Below are 19084 nucleotides of genomic sequence, written 5' to 3'. Positions count from 1 at the left end.
ATTTTGTTACAATTTGTTCACGTCCTTAGCCAAAATTTGGGCACGTCTCAACTGATTTTATTCACCAATTTTATTCAAACTTAGTACAAGGACATTGACCTATGTCATACATATGCACATTGATTTGTTTTATGATACACTCAAATATGGCCGCCGTGTGACCTTTTTTTTCTGATTTTTCATGTCCGGAACCATAACTCAGATATGTATCAAGCGAATTTATTCAAAGTTGGTACAAGGACATTGACTTATTTATACATATGTATGTCGATTGGTTTCATGAGATGGTCCAATGTGGCCACATGGTGGCAATTTTGTTATGGTTGTTTCATGTCGAGAGCCATAATTCTGGCAAGTTTCAACTGATCTTATTCAACGTTGGTATGTGCATGGACATTGACTTATGTATACATATATACGTGTTGACTTTTTAAACAGTAAGATCAAATATCGCTGCATGGCGGTGATTTTGTTACAATTTTCAATGTACAGAGCTATAACTCAGACATATTTCCACCAGTATCATTCAAAGTTGGTACAAGGACATTGACCTATTTCATACATATGCTTGTCAATGTGTTTCGCGTCATGTAGCAGTAACATGTCAATTATTGAAGTTTCGTAAGTAGGCTGATATGTCAAGAAATATTGCACCAAATTTCATGAAACTTTGTACAGATGTTAAGCTCACATTGCTTTAACACTGAAAAAAAGGCATTATCAGTGTCATTTTAATTAATTTGTAATTGCATATGTAATGAACTTCCTAATTAGAGTGATATATCCACAAATTAATACAACGTCAAATTTGATGAAACTTGATACAGATGTTGATCTCATAGTGTTGTAAATACTGCATCAAACTTTATGAAATATTGGACCGGTGATAGTCTTTTAAGTGTTAGGATTGTATGCAAAAATGTTTTGCAACATCCTGTTGATAATTCTTAGTTGACTCATTTTATGAACTAAGGACGGTGGCCTACATTGGTTTTATGTTGTCATCACCATGGAACTCATTCTTGGCCATTGAGCGCCATCGGTATCAAAGTTTTTTTATCACAGACCTAATTAATGAAGAGGACTCTATCCTCTCTGAGGACTTGTATTAACGAGTGGGGACTGTGTCATCAATGATGACTTGTTCTTAGTGTAACTTAAATGTGATAAATTTACGGATGTTTGTGTTGTCATAGCAACACTTGTGGTCCAAATGTTAAAGTTCATCACCTGAATTATGCTGTCTTATCAGTAATGTTTATTTAAAATTCTCTAACAGTACAGGTACAAAATTACACAGCACAGTGGACAATGCCCTAAAATAATGGGGACAATGCCATTTATATGTGTGTTATTTATTTATTTAATGATAATTTTAATTGTTTTTATAGTTCTCATTTAGCCACAATTTGTAAAAATATGGCTCCTTTCAAAAACTTATGATGTCAAAATTTAAACGATAAAGTTTATTGCATTTGATTTATCAAGTGTTTCAGTTACTGTCAAATCTTGCTTTGTTTATCTACTTGACATGACCAACAAAGGGCAACATTTTACAAGTGGTATAGCCACAAAATGATGACATCAAATCACCGTAAACAAAACACAGACGCCTTGTAATTATGGCACTGTGTATTGTGTACGGCGATTTGACGTCATCAATTTGTGGCTATACCACTTGTTAAATCGCGCCCCAACAAAGTTGGTTTGTTTATCAACTTGACATGACCAACCAAGTTGGTCATTCTCTTTAAGGGACTGTGGATAATTAAAACGCATGCACAGTTGACACAATGTCTGCATTTAGGTAGAAGGGAGTTTGGCTGTGTCTCCATTACCATACACAAAATTATTTCTGTCCCAACATCTCGCCACACGTTTTGTAAATCGCAAAATATTGCACTACATTGTTTGGAGTGTACCAGGCCAATGCATCACCAGCACTACATGTACACCAACATTCTTTTGACATACATGCGGTTCAGTACCCGTGTGAAAATCATTTAAAATTTGGATACACATATCAATTCATTTCATTCAATTCGTCATATCATTGTGGAGTTGGAGCTGCACAAAGATTGAATACAAATGTAGGGGTGGTGGTAATTTGTTGCAATTTCATAGCGACATAATTACCAGTTGTACCATTAGGTAGAATGAGGCTTGGTTGGATTTTCCCACTTCCAAACTTTGTTTTGGGAGGGGGGGTTTGTGTTCAAGGCCACACCCAATTACGTGCATTTAACCAGATTTTCCCGCTTCCAAACTTTTGTTTTGGGGGGCAGGGGTGTTCAAGGCCACACACAATTACTTGCAGTTTAACCGTGTGCATGTCTTAATTATCCACAGCTCCTAAGGAGAATTTCCTTTGTTACATCGATTCAAAAAAAGTAACCACACCCTATATTGGCTATACAGGGGAAACTGGTTTCTCCATTTTCACTTATTACCTTTATCATAAAACTGTGTATAAGAACATTATGTATCTGGAAATTTCCAAGTCCTCCATCAAAAAGTCATCAATAATTTCCTGTTTATTCAAATTAAGCAATGAGAATTAATAGGTCCTTAAAAGCGAATTATCTCTGAATTTTGATACGACTGACTGCTAGGGTTTTTCATGTCATTGTAATTGTACAAATCATGTTAAATTATGGGTAATTTGCATCACACACTTGAAAAATTACTTAGAATAATTTCAGATGATATTTTTTTGCTAACAACTTGACGTTTTTCAGTACAAATGTTTTATTTCTCTATTGTAGGTCAATTTACATACAATGGAGTCATCATGCATGTACAGTATTAGTGTGGGCCTTCTGGAACCTAATCAGCATTTTATGTAAGTTGATTTTAAATTCATATTTTATGATCTCAACATAAACAATAGTACCATTACATAACTAGAAAAGATTTTGCTCATTGTTAATATTACTTATATAAAGTTCGGGTCATTTCCTAAATAGGCTATGCTACACCATAATATTTTTTTTCTTCCTTTAACCAGTAAGCAGCCAGCACACCATCAGTAAAAGTTTGACACAAATAGCTCCAGAGTGTATTTCCTGGCAACCTCAACATGGGTTCACGGTTACGTAAGCCATGGTGTGTTGCCTAAAACTGCTCCGCTGCACCATTCACACAACTTTTGAATGTATTATTATCATAGATCAGTGTCAAAAATATTTTCAGTAATTGTTAAAGTGGTTGTTAGAGTGGTTGCATATTCATGGCAATATACAGATGTCATTTGTGAAATGAATAATTAATCATGCCGTACATTCTGTCAAAATGGCGTATCATGTTTAGTCTGGCTTAGACAACCAAACCCCATATATTGATTTGATGCCCGGACTCTGGCCTGAAATCCTGCAAAATATCAATGGCGTACCTACACAGATCCTTCAGAAAACCCAATTTGTATTGGATATGGCAGCCATCAAAAATTCTATGCGAGAGAGATGAAGGAAATCAGGAAAGGGTAATCAAAATGAATCGTAAATATCTTGGTTTTGCTACTTTGCTTGATGGTCTTATTGTTTGTTAAAGTATTCTTGGAGAACATAAGATCATGTTCATCATGAAAGAAGTGCAGTTTTATATTTTAAAGCCTACATGATACAATGATGGCAGTGTTCGCGCTAGCGCTCGCCACACTCGCAAAATGGGAATAAAACTCTCATTGGCGAAAAATTTTTGAAAGTCATTAGCCACGCTTGCGAATTGAATTTCTCGCCCCCCCCACCCCCACCCAAATTGTTTGGACACATCGTCGGATCAGTCACTTCAACTACGCTCGCCTCTGCACTATTGCTTCCGGGTGCTGGAATACTCAGTTCACCAGAATAGGAATATGTGTGAGCAAATCCACTACCCGAACTCACGGGCTAGCAGTTTTTACTGCCGGGCAAGTAATTTTTGGTACCTCTACTAGACCGATAGGCTAGCGTAATGTAGGAGACAGCTGAGGAGAGTAGCAAAGTTGATCCGGAGCAAACGACATGTAGAAACGCATTGCCTGCAGCAAAACGAACACAGAGACAGACGTTTCCGAGCCTATGTAACTGACATAAAATTTCTCAGCCAAGTTTGATTTCAAAGAACGTATGCAATTCTGGGATGAAGAAGACGAATTTCTAAGAAATTACAGCTTGAATTTAATCTCGGAAAAAAGACAAACAATTCATACGATTTGACGTCAAGCTCATACGTAAAATTGCAACTGATATGGGTCTAGTACATGCATGCACTGTGATTTAGCCGTAGCAGCATGCAAAACACAGACTTTCAAAGATAAAAATAAACATTATAGCAATGAAATTTGTTGTTGTCATGAGTGAAATTCCTCAAATAAAACTATCATTCATTTGGATCGTGCTGTGACAGATGAAATCTCTCTTGTCAAGAAAGAAAATAATCGTCCATTGCGACGTTGAGATAACTGGACGGCATAGCAGCTATGGCGGATATGACATCAAAAAAGACTTTTCTATTAGGGCAGAGGATCGAGGATTAAAAATACCGCAAATAAGTTTGTTTTACTTGCCGTTCCATCACTTGAACTTCCATTCCCATTATTTTGTTATCCTCTACTGCTTTCTTCATCAGTAAGGTAATTTTATTAAACGTAATGGGTTTGTAAACGTTCCTGATATTTGCTCACCCCTTTCAACAAATAGTCCCCTCATCATGACCGTCCATGCCTTTTAATACAACACATGCATGTACTAGGAGTCAACCACCATCACACGACAGGGTATTCTATAGAAATAACGGGCGACGCGCTGACCATTTTCGTTTATTTGTGGGCAAGGGCGAGAGGAAAGCCAAAAATAAATATTGGCATATCCGGAGATGTTTTCAGAAAAAAGTATCTCAACTTGACCTACAAATTTTATTTTGTGATTGATTATGATTTACGTTTGAGCTGTAAAGTTACGATACTTTGAGTTGTTAATCTTATTATTCATATACAAGGGCATGTTAACAAACCATTACTGTGTATTTGTGGTCAGTCACGTGGTTCAGCTCAACCAATCAAAATGCGACGGACAGGGCATAGGGTTATTGTGTTCACAGAGATATTCACATGGAGCTCCCGACGTTGTAGGAAAGCGCAAAAGTATAGTATAGTAATATCATGTATAAACGGTCATGCTCTACGCTAATAAAATAACTGATTCGTATCTTCAAAGACAAGGATAAAAAAGTCTGTGGTACTTTGCTACAATTTTTGGTACAAAAGTTTCATAAATTTAGGAAAAAATCATCATGTCAGACTCAATTTTTCCCTCACATTTTCAGCTGAAGAGCAGGCAGTGAAACCATAAGCATAAGTCACAGGCAGGCCAGTTGAAACAGGCTGGGCAATTTTTTTGTCTTCTAGCCCGTGAGTTAGTGACTCAAAAATGATTTGCTCATGTAGTGTGTTTAGAAATGTTACTGCGACGTCCAACATTGTTTACTTTGAATAAGAGAGTCACATCAGTGGCACATCTTTGTGTTTTGAGTAAAATATTTGCGTGGCTAATCAATTTTTGCTGTGGCTAATGTTTTTTTGCATGAATTAGCCACACCAGCAGACTGTGGCAAATTTGAAAAAAATCCTAGCACGAACACTGTGATGGCAAACCTGCAGTGAGTGCAATCTTATCAATAACATAATTCAATCGGTGATTGGCTGATCATGGAAATAATATTATGGTATAGCGTCGCCAATTTTGGAAATGACCCAGTTTGTGCCTCAGAAATGAAAGAATTTTGCTCAAATTTTTCTCAAGCAAACTCTCAAGCATTCTCTTTCAAAATCAAGAATAAATTCAGAGGTCATGCAAATTTTGGTACTACCAGACAAACAAAGTGCGTATATTCACCAAGAATTGAAATTCAAAATGGCTACCATCCCCTATGTTATCTCTAAAGGGAAAAACAGTGAAATTCCTGATTTTCTCAAAACACAGCCGATGAAAACTTTACTCTATATAAGCCCCCACAATATGTTTCTCTAACATTTTTCCCCAAGGCACATTCTTTAACATTGAACTTATAATAAATTCTTTTCAACCTGTCAGTGTTACTAATTACCCCTACGTGCTAGCCGTATTACAGTACTGGTATGTGTGTAAGAAGTTGTGTTGATATCACTCCAAAATTAGGAAAAGTGGTAATACAGTGAATATTCCATGGTAGTGCTGGCATACTAGCATTCATCATGCACAGTTTTCCCCTACTTTTTTATTTCTTGTGGCAAAAGTTTGCCATCGGATATAAAATCAGGTGGCAATTATGAAAAATCTGGTGGCAGTTTAACACATCATGTGATCGGTATAATACAACATTTTGTCATTGCGACATACTCATTCTAATTTATAAATTCTTGAAAATATGGTGAGTACACGTCACAAAAAGTCAACCCATACTGCAGGCCTCGAAAAAAAATTTTCAAACTTACTAACCGTGGGACACGTGAATTTCATTTTTACTTGCCCGAGAGGAAAAATTACTTGCCCTAAATTTCTAATAACTTTACCAGTAATTTGAAAAAGAGAGCAAGAGTTTGGCTATATGAAATGAATTCAAAGAGGGGAATAACAGATTCAAACATGAACTACATGTACATCTTGTTAAAATGAAGGACTATTACCAAATCTGAAATGTAGCAGAAGAAATGTGAGAATACTTTAGTCTTTTCTGTAGATTTGGCCATCTCGAAAACATCTTTGAATTTGGAATTTTTCCACAACCTAATCCAAATTAAAATCTTTGCATAAGAGTAATAAGCTTGTGTGATTTACAATGTGCATGGCTGGCTGCTGCTCTTTATTATCACGCTGAGATCACAAACAACTGCTCTGCTAGTAGTAGTGTTTATCTTCCAATGCATACGCACATGTACATCTGCAACCCTTTTAACTGTTTACATGTTTGCTCACTGAGCACAGCAGTCTTTCAAAGTTATATTTTGATAAATGTATTTGTGAAGAAAGCAGATTCAAGTTTTGTTTTCGTTACTCTTCAGTGCAGATTTGTTTTCTGTAAGTGAGAACCGATCCCTAACAACCAAGGTCACGTAATTTGAAACTGTCTGCATCTCACGCACTACGTAGCTGCAATATGTGGCCTCCTTGGTCGACTGAGCCCGTTTCGACTACGATGTAAACTTGTACTTTTTCAACAGGGTGTTGATTTACGTTGAACAGTAAGCATTGCCGAGATCCATGGCTTCGAATAAGTTTACATCCATTTACCAAGCACATGATGCAATTACACTATCGCGTGAAGCCGATCGACTGTCATACGACTCATACACTTGCACAAAGAGAATGGCAACCACTGTCAAGAGCATACCACTTTACGGCACACATACAAAACAGTGAGTTCACTCCGTGTCGTCGGAGAGAACATGTCGCAAAACTCTATTTTTACGACTTTTTGTGTTTTACAACAGCAAGAACGATTATTTTGCGATGTCGGGTGGATTTTCGGGGATTTTCAAGGGTTTTCAGAAAAAACTTCTGAGAGTTGAAGGACTTACAATGATTGTAGGCGTGTACAGACCTAATGAAATACGTTTTCAAGCTTGAATTGTCCAGAGCTAAGTTAATTCAACCGCTGGTGCACTTGCCCGTCGGACGGGAAGCATATTGATTTTACTTGCCCGAACGCAAAATTCACTAGCCACGGGCGTCGGGCGATAGGAATTTTGAGCCCTGTACTGGCTAATAGTCAATCTAAGCCAAAAAAGTGGTCAACCTAGGACTAATTGCAACAGAAATTATTTCTTCACCATGCATTTTGGAAAGGTCCTAGAAATAACATACTAAAAGTATAATAAAATATAAGGGGTGCAGCAGTGCCTAATTTGCATAAATGTAAAAGGGAGCTCATGGGTATAAAATTGTCTGTGATAGATGGTTTCTGCTTAAAATATGAGGCTAAACATGATTTTGATACAGGTTTTTTGGCTTATTTGCCTCGTTTTTGGTCTAGGCAATGTTGATGGAAATATTTTGATGTCATAGAAATATTCCTCATTTGCATAAATCCAATATGGCCGCCACAACACTTCACTTTTCTTTGTTTTTCTCTAATTAATAACTATTTTTAAGCTACTACTGACAGCAATAGAATAATTTTTTCACATTTTATTTTAGAGAAGTCCTAGAATAACATACTTTAAGCCTAGTACAATCTAGAATTGTAAACAGTGCCTAATTTGCATAATTGTAAAACGATTATGGCTACAAACTTAGTGCTGATAGAATGTTTCTGCTAAAAATAATTGGCGAAACATGATATGTTATGCAGGTTTTTGGCTTACTTGGCTTGTTTTTGGTTTAGGTAATGTCAATGGAAATATTTCGTCGTCATAGAAATATTCCTCATTTGCATAAATCCAATATGGCCGCCACAACCTTCACTTTTCTTTGTATTTTTCCCAATTAATAACTATTTTTAAGCTACTTCTGACAGCAATAGAATTATTTATTCACTGTGTATTTCAGAGAAGTCCTACAATGACATACTAAAAGCCTAGTACAATCTAGAAATGTAAACAATGCGTAATTTGCATAAATGTAAAAACATTATGGTTACAAACTAGTTGCTGATAGAATGTTTCTACTAAAAATATTTGGCTAAACATGATATATGCAGGTTTTGGGCTTATTTGCCTTGTTTTGGTTTAGGCAATGTTAATGGAAATATTTAGTCGTCATAGAAATATTCCTCATTTGCATAAATCCAATATGGCCGCCACAACACTTTGCTTTTCTTTGTATATCCCCAATTAATAACTATTTTAAGCTACGTCTGACAGCAATATAATTATTTTTTCTTTGTGTATTTTAGAGAGGTCCTACAATGATATACTTTAAGTCCAATACAATCTAAGAGGTATACCGTTACCTAATTTGTATAGATATAAACGGATAATGGGTGCAATACATTCACTGATAAAAGAAATATGCTGTTTGAATTGAGAAAAATGCGACATTATGTTCAAGTAATGTATGCATTTATCTTATTTTGTGTCCAGGCAACATTTTTTGAATACATTTTATCACCCGAGAAATATTCCTTATTTGCGTAAATCAAGTATGGCTGCCACTGTGTTTCACTTTTCACTGCATTTCACTTAAAAATTATATTTATTCATACAACAAGTAGTTTTTGTTTCAACCCTGTATTGAATGTATAGAATGACAAACAATATGACTAGTTAACTCTAAGAGGAAGAGGTGAGACAGTGCATAATTTGAATAAATATAAAACTTAGTAATGGGAACAAAATCGTTGCTGTTAATAGATTTCTTAAAAATATATTGAGCAAATTGACATTTTATTCAAGCAATTTGATCATTTAATGTATTTTTTGTGTGTAGGCAATGCATCATATGATATCATTTAAGATTCCTCATTTTACATAACTGCAATGTGCCCCTCCCACCACTTTACTTTTCCCTTTCTTTGACCTATAAATGACTATTTATAATGTTAAACAACAACAGAGATCATTAGAACTATTTCTTCATTGTAAATTTTAGTAGGGTCATGGAAATTACATACCGCAAGTTTAAAGGCCTTTGTTGGCACCAGATTGTCTCATCAGAAAATTTACCCACCAGATTACAATTTCAATGGAAAACAAAAGGCTATCAAACCTCCATAATCTTCTTACAGACTAGAACAAAGGCGATCTCAGGGATCGTGAACAGTGCCTTTAATGAAGTTGTGCATAAAACAGCTAATTTACCCAAATGTTAAATGGATCATAGATACTATACAAACCGATGCTGATAATCTATTTACGAAATAAGCTGACATTGTAATGACTATGTAACATCATTTTACGCTCCCATATATGCATATGTATATATGCAAATGGGAGGTATTCGTATAAGGTGGCAAAATGGCGTCTGTGTGTATGTATGTAAGTATGTATGTATGTCTGTTAGTCCGTCCGGATCAAAAACACAAAAACTACAAGACGATATGTCTTCATATTTGGTAATTAGAGGCATCCTAGGTTGGAGATGTGAATTTGTTCAAATGAAGATGTATGTGTCAAAAATATTCAAATGAGGTACAAAAAAGTGAAAATTGGTGAAGATGCTGTAACTCGGTAACCACCGGGCAGAATGTGTTGATATTTTGTGTGTAGGTAGGTAGCGTCAATCCTTTAAAAAACTGTTAATTTTAGAGGGATATTATTAATTTTATATTTTTAAGAATTTTTTTTTCATTTTTAGGTTGAATATCTTTGTTCTTCAAAAATATTTGTTTGAGAATCTTAAAACTTGGTGTCCACATTACTATGGATTATCCATGCATTTTGTATGTATTTGAATGGTGATGTTTTGGTTGTTTTATTGTAGACTTTTTTTTTAACACGCATTGAAAGTCAATGTTCAAGGTCAATTTATTTTCAACTGCGTCACTGCTGCAGAGCCAGCTCCACCTATTTCAACGCGTCATTGCTGTTACGGTTATAGTGTAGCACCCTGTTGTTGCACGCTGAAGAGAGACATGTAATTAGGGAATAGTAACAATTGATGTAATAGCCAAATTGTGACGCAATACATGCCATTGTGCGTAAAGAAAAGTTGAAGCTTGAACTCGCTACTACTCTGGACTTCCAGATATTTCTTGCGTTTTGCAAGATTTTTGGGTGCACTTCACGAGTCAGAAGGTAAGCTATTCTCTATGTCTATCAATACCTGTTTTAAAATGTATGGTCTATTATATTTATGCATATTTTTACATGGAGAAGTTGTGTATAGTGGATTGTAGTGTGTGAACGGGTACTTGAACTTTAGCGCTTGTGAAATTGTTGAGAATGGCATTGCCGAGTCAAAATATTCCGAAGTGACAATGGGGATTACATGTTGTGAGGTTACTTTGAGATATAGAGTGTTGCGTAGCATGCATTTTGATATGAATTTGAAACTGCATGGTCAGTTGTCGATTTTCATCCGTTCAGCTACAGTGCACGGAGCTGAGTTAACGGACTGTGTGGTTAATCACGGTCCCTCCACAAAAAATCGATATTATACGGCGGTTCAGCCCATGCGCAGCGTTGATGAACTTGATGTCTGTTCGAACCGCTGAAACAACAGCAAAACCTTTCTTAAAAAAAACAACTCAGTTGAACACATACACGTGTATTGTTTAAAGTAGAGGTTTCAAACAGTGTGTTCCTGAGATATTCCGCGGTACTTAGATACGTCAAACTGTGTGGACTTTGAAGACGTGTTCTGTATCTAATAATACGCTGGGCGCGCACATCATGTAATTTGGCGAGGCGGGGTGCTAGAAAACGAAGATCGATGCAAGTTTTGGATTCAAAATCGACTGTATTTTCTGCAGGAGGACCAGCGGTTTTTTCTATATCAGTCTGTAGGGCTGTGGTGGGAGGCCGTATAACGCCGGTAACACACATCCTGCCATGCAGAGCTATAGAGGCCGTTTCTAAATGAGCTTGCGTGTTTGCGTGCTGTTCAAGTGAGGCTTTTTTCACTTGACGTTCAACGTTACGCAGTTTGAACCCTTCCTCAACTGAGCAATTTCCGCCGAAATAGGAAGAAATTGATCGGGACCAGCAACAACTGTCGTGCATGACGATTCGATTTGCCGCTGCGTGGGTCACGGCCGCAATGTGCATGCATCGCGTTTGTAGGTAGGCGACGTTACAGTCAATCGTCATTTCACACGAGACTGCCTTGAGCATATTACTAGTATACACGTGACGTCATAACTCTCGCGAGACTAGGGTGTTTGAGAAAGCATGCACCAGCTGCAATGAATGCGGAAGTAAATGTAGTTTGAGCGGGTCATTGAGAGAGAAACGAAAGTCGACAACGACTAGAAAACAGACCAGTATTCGAATCTTGTTTTCCACTTCGTCGAGATAAAAATCAACTTTGCCTTGGGACGATTTTCCTTGCCACTTCGGTTTCAAGTGTCATCGCCGCACGTGGCGATCCCCGTGAATATATCTGAATGGGCCGCGCTGTAGGATGCGCTTTTGTATACAGTGCATTTCAAAAGGACGAACCTAAAACGGTAAATGCGTTTTCGTTTAATATCGACTCGTGTCGGTCGTGTGAAGTCGATCGGGTATCAGTTAATTCGAACGTAGGTGTACTGTGGCATTAGTCTGTGGCATCAGTTCGTACAATTAAAGGTTCATAATTTGTAGGTGTGTGAGTGGGTTATATCAGTTAATGTCGGAGAGTACAGCGTTAGTTGCGTGGCAGTTGTAGTAGTAGGTACATGCATGGTACATGTGACCTGTTTCGTTTTCAACTCAACTTCAAGTTGGCTCATGGTTCATTGGTTGTAAATAAGTTTGCTTGCTTAATTTCATTATCATATTTGTGATAAGTTCTTGTTTTAACAAAGACAGTATTTTTCCCTTAGTGTGTAGTAGGTAGCAATGAAAAAAAATATATCAAATTTGACGTTTCATTGTCTAAAAAAAACAGTTGCCCATGTGGGCTACGACTGAAAGTAGTACAAGATGTATATAGTTGCACAAGGACCAACCCTGGTATACCAATCTGTTAGCACAGAGATACCGGGGAATTTCGAACCCTTTTAATTTATTTAATGTGACTCTTTATTTAAATCTTATCCTCTTGGGAGAGATGATTTGAATTAAAAGGGTATCTACAAACAAAAAGATTTGTTTTATTGTTTCTTCTCTTGCTGTTTTATTGTATCATGTTTGTGAGGACTTCTGGTTGACTACACAACAACAATTATGATGCAATGTGTTGCACAATATTTTCTTTCAGGGTGTTTTGAATTGTTATTTATGCACACCTCTTTTATTCAAAAAAACATTGAATTGTAGGATGCCTGGGTATCAATTAAAAATATTCCCTATTGACGTGGAGTTAGCATAACTAATTATGAATTAATACTTTATCTCTACCAGTCTGTAAATAGTTTTGAAAATTATATTTTGTTTTTAATACATAGGTTGAAAATACAGCATGCCAAAGAAGAAATATTGGCGAAAATCAGTTGTGAAACAACGAGTAAGTGTGTACAAAATTCTGCTCACGGGTGAGCAGGCTTAAAGGGCTAGATCATCGGTTGTAAGTCTAGTCTGGTGTTAGTGCTTTTACATTTAATTAGTCTGTGTGTCTCAACATCCTGGTATGTTTGTGTAAGCTTACCACCATAATTCAATTATATGATTGTTCAGCCTCAGTAGACACCTTATGCATTAAGTAAACAATTTCAGCAGAGTTATCGGCATATTAGCACAAAAGGATGCACGGTTAATATTTATTTACCAAAGACCATGGAAAATTACCAGAATGCAAGGCCATGCAGTGGTTATTGATATGTTGCGATAATTATATGTGGGCTTGTGGATGCTTTGGAAAGTAAAAGCTCCTATGTGTGGTACTTTGTTGCCTATATTTTTTGTTTTCAACACCACATTGCTTGAATGTAAACATGGTCACTGAGGAATAACTCAGCCACAGGTAGTGAACAAACTGATTGCTTTGTAGTTTCATGGTTCTGTTGAATTATTAGAATTTCTGTTCAATTGATGGTATTTTGAAGACATGCTTCGCAATGTCACTCAACATACTCTCTTCAATCACGGGCCCTACTTCACATTTGTGACATGCAGGTGTGTGTTTATGTATGAAAAAATTTTGGTCATACTGGCCTATACGATTTATTGTTGTTGTTTAATTCATTTTTTTGCCAGTAACTATATTCATATACAACTGTCTGGCATTCCAGCCTAACTTAACATAATACAGTATTGTTAACAGCGTTTGTGATTCTTTTCCTTCATGCTTTAATATTTGAAAAAGGCACATACAATAAACAAACTAGTAAAAACATGTCCTGTTATTTTCATATTAATCAACATACAAATTTTCTATGTAACTAATTTAGCCATTTAGGCTTGTCTTGTAACTTATTAAAGTTTTCCACCCAACATTATTTCAATTCAGGATATGAGAAGGACACATATGGTCAGGTGAAACAATCTTATGAAGAACTATGACAATGGCAGATTTGTCTGGCCAGGCTAAAGTCGCTCTCTGGGGTCCATGCTATGATACTGATTTAAAAACCGAACAAGTTATCATGGTATACATTGTAAGAACATCACCAAGTTATAGGAGAATCACTTCTTAACTAAAGGCTATCATAACAGCAACGATGGTAAGCAATTAACACACTGTTGACCCTTGATGGAGTCATTCCAATTTAAGATATCAATATCAGTGGCCATAGTCTGAACTTTTCCAAAATTACAAATATTGTAACATTGCCATCACATTTGGATACAATTTAATAATTAACATTAATACATATTGTTTCAGATGTGATATTTTGTATACAGGTCCCTGGAAGTGACCATCATCGTTATTATGGAATCTGCAAGTTTAAGTAGTCAAGTCTGTTAAAGTACAACTTTAAAAAAAGTCGTCACTCAATTACTGTTTATGCAATCAGAATGTGATGAATCTTTGTCATTTAAGGCGACTTTTGCCGTTTGGTCACACAGTCAATAAAATCACTTATTACAGTACTTTGAAAGTGTCACTGTGTGTTAGGGATGCTCTAAAATTGCTGTATTTTACTCTAAAATTGCTGTATTTTGCTCTAAAATTGCTGTATTTCATTCTAAAATCAAAATTCTCATCTGCCATTTCAGGACAAAGAAAAGTGGTAAACGTTTTTAACAACCTGTTGGATGACACAGATGCTGCTTCACATTGGATAACAGCTTCAATGTATGTTTTAGCTGGGCTAAAACGGATTCATCTGTGCTCAACTCAGACTTGTGATCAGCATAGACGTAAATGTCAAAAATATGTAAGACCCTCCTTCCTATCATTATAGCAATAGATATGGAATCCAGCTGTTAGTGCCAGATCAAGAATACATGTGTGCACATACATGTTCCTCTCATAGAACCAGCTTTTTTCCCCAAATACTGAAAATGTATTCATACAGAATATCTATACAGCTCCAGATGAAACCTGTTTAAAAACATTTCCAGTGTCTTTCAACTATGATACAAGCCTTTTTCATTCTTACCTATTATGATTACTTTGTTGGTCTGCACCTAGGTTTACACAATTTTACATGTTGTTTCGATGCTCTCTTTGACAGCATTTCACCAATGCAAGGGAGGATTACCCAAGCTGAGTTGTTATAGGTCCTATAGCTTCTGTAAGTAGATTGCAATCGACCATAAGGCATACTTCTCGCAAACAGAGGAAAATCTCCTACTGTAACACTGGCACAAGTTCAGGACCTCAAAATTATATGCCTTGCATTATACTGACTCATTTGCATTTTGGCACTTATATCAAGGTCCCATGCAAAAATAATCATCTCAATACATATCAGTAACACCAGACAATTAAGTTTGAAGCCCTGACAATGTGCATGTGTCACCTCTCACAGTGTTGCCTTAGATTTGAAGTTAATAACATGAAAATTTTCCCTTGAATAAACTGTAAGAGATGACACCTGAATTCCACTTTATACACCTGAATTTCACTTTATATTTCATCTACAAACAAATCATGTTTCACCATTCTAATCTTTGATACTGGGATATTATTATCATTTCAGATTTACTTTCTGCAGGAAGAGTTGGTCCCCACAATCACAATCTGGTGTAGTTTTTACATTGCACCTCAATGATGCTGTTCAGTCAACGACATACACAGTTTTCCACAAGCAAGCAAAGATTCTTCTCGTCAACATCTCAACTAGGCAACATGAGCAACACAGCTAGAGCAGCAAATGCAAAAAGAACTGTCTAATGTCTGTAATGACAAACTTCACCAAGAAGTTAGAGTGAAGGTTACAAAAGCTTAAAATTTAGTCACACCATTTGGTGAAGATTCACCCTTAGGTTTGAAAATGAATTGTGTAACACTTTGTTCCCCAAAGATTCCATTCACTCAATCAGGTACAAAATTTTCCCCAAGCAAGCAAAGATTCTCCTATGCCATCTCAAAAAAACATGTACAATATAGAACAACTATTAAATGTCGATGGCATGTAATACCACCACTGACATTACAAAAGTTGGCAACAAAATCTGTTTGTGTGTTTTATGAGGATCAAGTCTGTGTTTCTGGCACCAAGCAGTATAGTGTTGAAGTTACACATAAAAGTCACAGTGAGAGCTAGGTCATACCACTTAGTGCAGAATATTGTGTTAAGTTTGAAAATTATTTTTTTCTGACTTTTAAACTATTTATTTACACCCTACTAGTTTGAAACTTTTCATTTTATTTTCTTTTTAAGTGATCGATAACTTACTGATCACCGTTTGGTGAAGATACAAAGTTTCATTTCTGTCATTGTCAACTGTATTTTCATTAAATACTATATTCTCAAATTTTCTCTATTTCTTTATGTGTGTACAATGCATGTATATATGTCTGTCCATGTCATAAACTTGACCAACTTCCACACACTTCACCTCACCAACAATCCAGCTACTGACTAATTGCTGGGTCATCCATTTATTTTTGCCAAAATTTTAGTCCCAACCTAACCCATACACCCACCACCTATCATACACAACACCACAATCCCTAATAGTTGACCTAGATGAGGATATGTGCATAGTACGTCCGCTGGTTTTGGACCAGATTTTTCCATCATCATCACCTAAAGTCAAATAATATTCATTTCCAATTGTAGACATAATTTTTTGGCATTCCATCAATGAACTACAAGCTACATAAATTCTGGCTGGAACTCCAACTCTCAATGTACATTACCCTATCACCTAACACAAACATCCCAGTCAAACCACTCTGATGAAGCTCACTTTTAAGTAGTGGTTCACCAAGCGTCCTATAGTATAGTGTAGTTGCTACAGTTTTCTGACTCAGATCCGCTGCATCGTGTAGAACTCATGAGGCACCCGCACACAAACCAAGCATTGCTCACAAATTTCTCACTCCCTCAACACTCTTGTTACCACCCATATGGGAGCGACAGTGTCATTGACGCTATTTTTTTGTTTTAAGTTTAGGCAATGTTTTCAAATATATCTTACAGCAATAAAAAAGTTCTTATTTGCATTAGTCAAATAAGTCAACCATGTCACTTCATTTTTCTGATTGGAACATGAATTGTTTCTTCACCTTAAATACTTAAAAGGTCCAAGAAAAGGTATATTCAAAGTCTAATACATTCTACATTGTGCAACAGGGCTAATTGTAAAAGATTTTATGGGAAATTCCTACACTCTATTAAATTTAATACTTGAAACTTGAATGTTATACAATATCGTACAGAGAGGTTGGAATTTTTTACTAACATGCTAAATAAATGTACCTAATTTTGAACGATTCCTCATGTGTATAAATCCTATATGATGATCATTTAATAATTTCTTTAATTTTTCAAATTGATGTCAATGTATTTTAATTAATGATATTATCAGTAAAACGAGCAGTTACATTGAGAGAACATACTTGTTTAAGTTATTTATTACTTTAAGTACTTCCTATCGAAAGATGATCATTTTATAACTTGAATGAACATTTTGCTCAGTACAAAGAAATTGACATGATTTTTTATATTTCTGTGTCTTTTAACTCATTGTAATGATTATAAATAGGGCGTACAGACTGAAAAGCCCTGTAAATAAACAATGGTTGATTCGTATGGTTCGTTTCAATTATCTAGAGAATTTGCATAATGTCAATAATATTTGGAACTTACTGGCGGATTTGGATTATCTTAATGCATATCAAAATGCTTGACCAAATAACCAACACTTTGTATTAAGGGAGGCTGAAGTAAACTTGTGTTTCAGCTCTATTTTCTTCTATTTTCACACAACGAACATGTAGGAGAAAATGACTGAACTATTGACAATGGATGTCAAAAACTTGAGCACGTCCAATGATTTTTCATGAATAACCTTATTGTCGTTAAAGAAAGAAGACAGTATTCTGATAACCTTTATTTAAACAGTAATGCTCTGAAACTCTTCTCTTTATTCATTGCACTTCTGACTAACCAGAAAATGTCCATGAAAACTATTGTAGTCTTATTGTATTCAGAAGACCGTTTGTGTCAAATTATGCAAATTAGGCCTTTTATATTAAAATAATTAGCATACAAATTAGGTCAACCCCATATTTTTTTGCTATGAAATTGATAATTCTTGCAAAACCTTAACAATTTCATAGAGAAAGAATATGAGCTTAAACATTCATTTTGTCTGAAATAATTGACAAACTGCGAATATATGCAAATTAGTTAATTTGCATGATATTTATTGTTCAAGACATTTAGAAAATGACTTGTTGAACCTTACTAAATTGTGTTGCAATGAAAAAAGTCACTTGAAGTCAGTTTACATGCCCAAAATGTGAGTATAGCTGTCATTTTAAAGGCGATATATAGCTAATTTGAATATATGCAAATTAAACAAGTTGCACCCCTTAGATTTTCCTATACTTTTAATATGTCATTAGTGAGACCTTTCGAAAGGCCATGGTGAAGAAATAATTTCAGTTGCAATTAGTCCTAGGTTAAACCTAGATTGACTGGACTATAATGAATTGCAAGTATTTATCATCATTTAATTCATGCAGGCTGCAGTTTGGCTTTGTTTTCAAAATGTCACAACATGCTTTTATCTTGTGCGGTATGACTGCATATGCGGCTATCACAGAGGGCAACAACATGTCAAGTGTACAAAAGCTGCCAATCGCAAGTTTGAATTCACACTATGTTTTCATTCATGCCAAAATGTCGTAATTAGTTGTTTTTGTTAGTCCCCACGGACACCGTCCGGGGGGACTTATAGGTTTGGTCATGTCCGTGCGTGCGTCCGTCCGTCCGTCCGTTCACGCAGATATCTCAGACATGCCCAGGTCAATTTCTTTCAAACTTTGCACAAGGATAGTACCCTACCCCATACAGATGCACGTCGATTTGTTTCACAATGCGATCAAATTTGGCCGTGTTAGAGGACTTTTTAGTTTTCACCTCCATAGACTCCCATGTATAAGGCAGTCTCCATAGACTCCCATGTATAAGGCAGTCCATAGAC

The 19084-nt window shown here is 36.0% G+C and overlaps 1 long non-coding RNA gene across 1 annotated transcript; it reads left to right on the top strand.

The window, feature by feature from the left end:
• The first annotated feature begins 14654 nt into the window (after positions 1–14654).
• Positions 14655–15774, top strand: LOC139137467 (uncharacterized). The gene is made up of 3 exons (XR_011553397.1): positions 14655–14856; positions 15157–15216; positions 15625–15774. It is a non-coding gene; the product is annotated as an uncharacterized lncRNA (long non-coding RNA).
• The last annotated feature ends 3310 nt before the right edge of the window (positions 15775–19084 follow it).

This window comes from Ptychodera flava, chromosome 1 (genome assembly GCF_041260155.1).
Source record: "Ptychodera flava strain L36383 chromosome 1, AS_Pfla_20210202, whole genome shotgun sequence".
Classification (NCBI taxonomy): Eukaryota; Metazoa; Hemichordata; class Enteropneusta; family Ptychoderidae; genus Ptychodera; species Ptychodera flava.
This window is presented reverse-complemented; position numbering and strand designations above follow the sequence as displayed.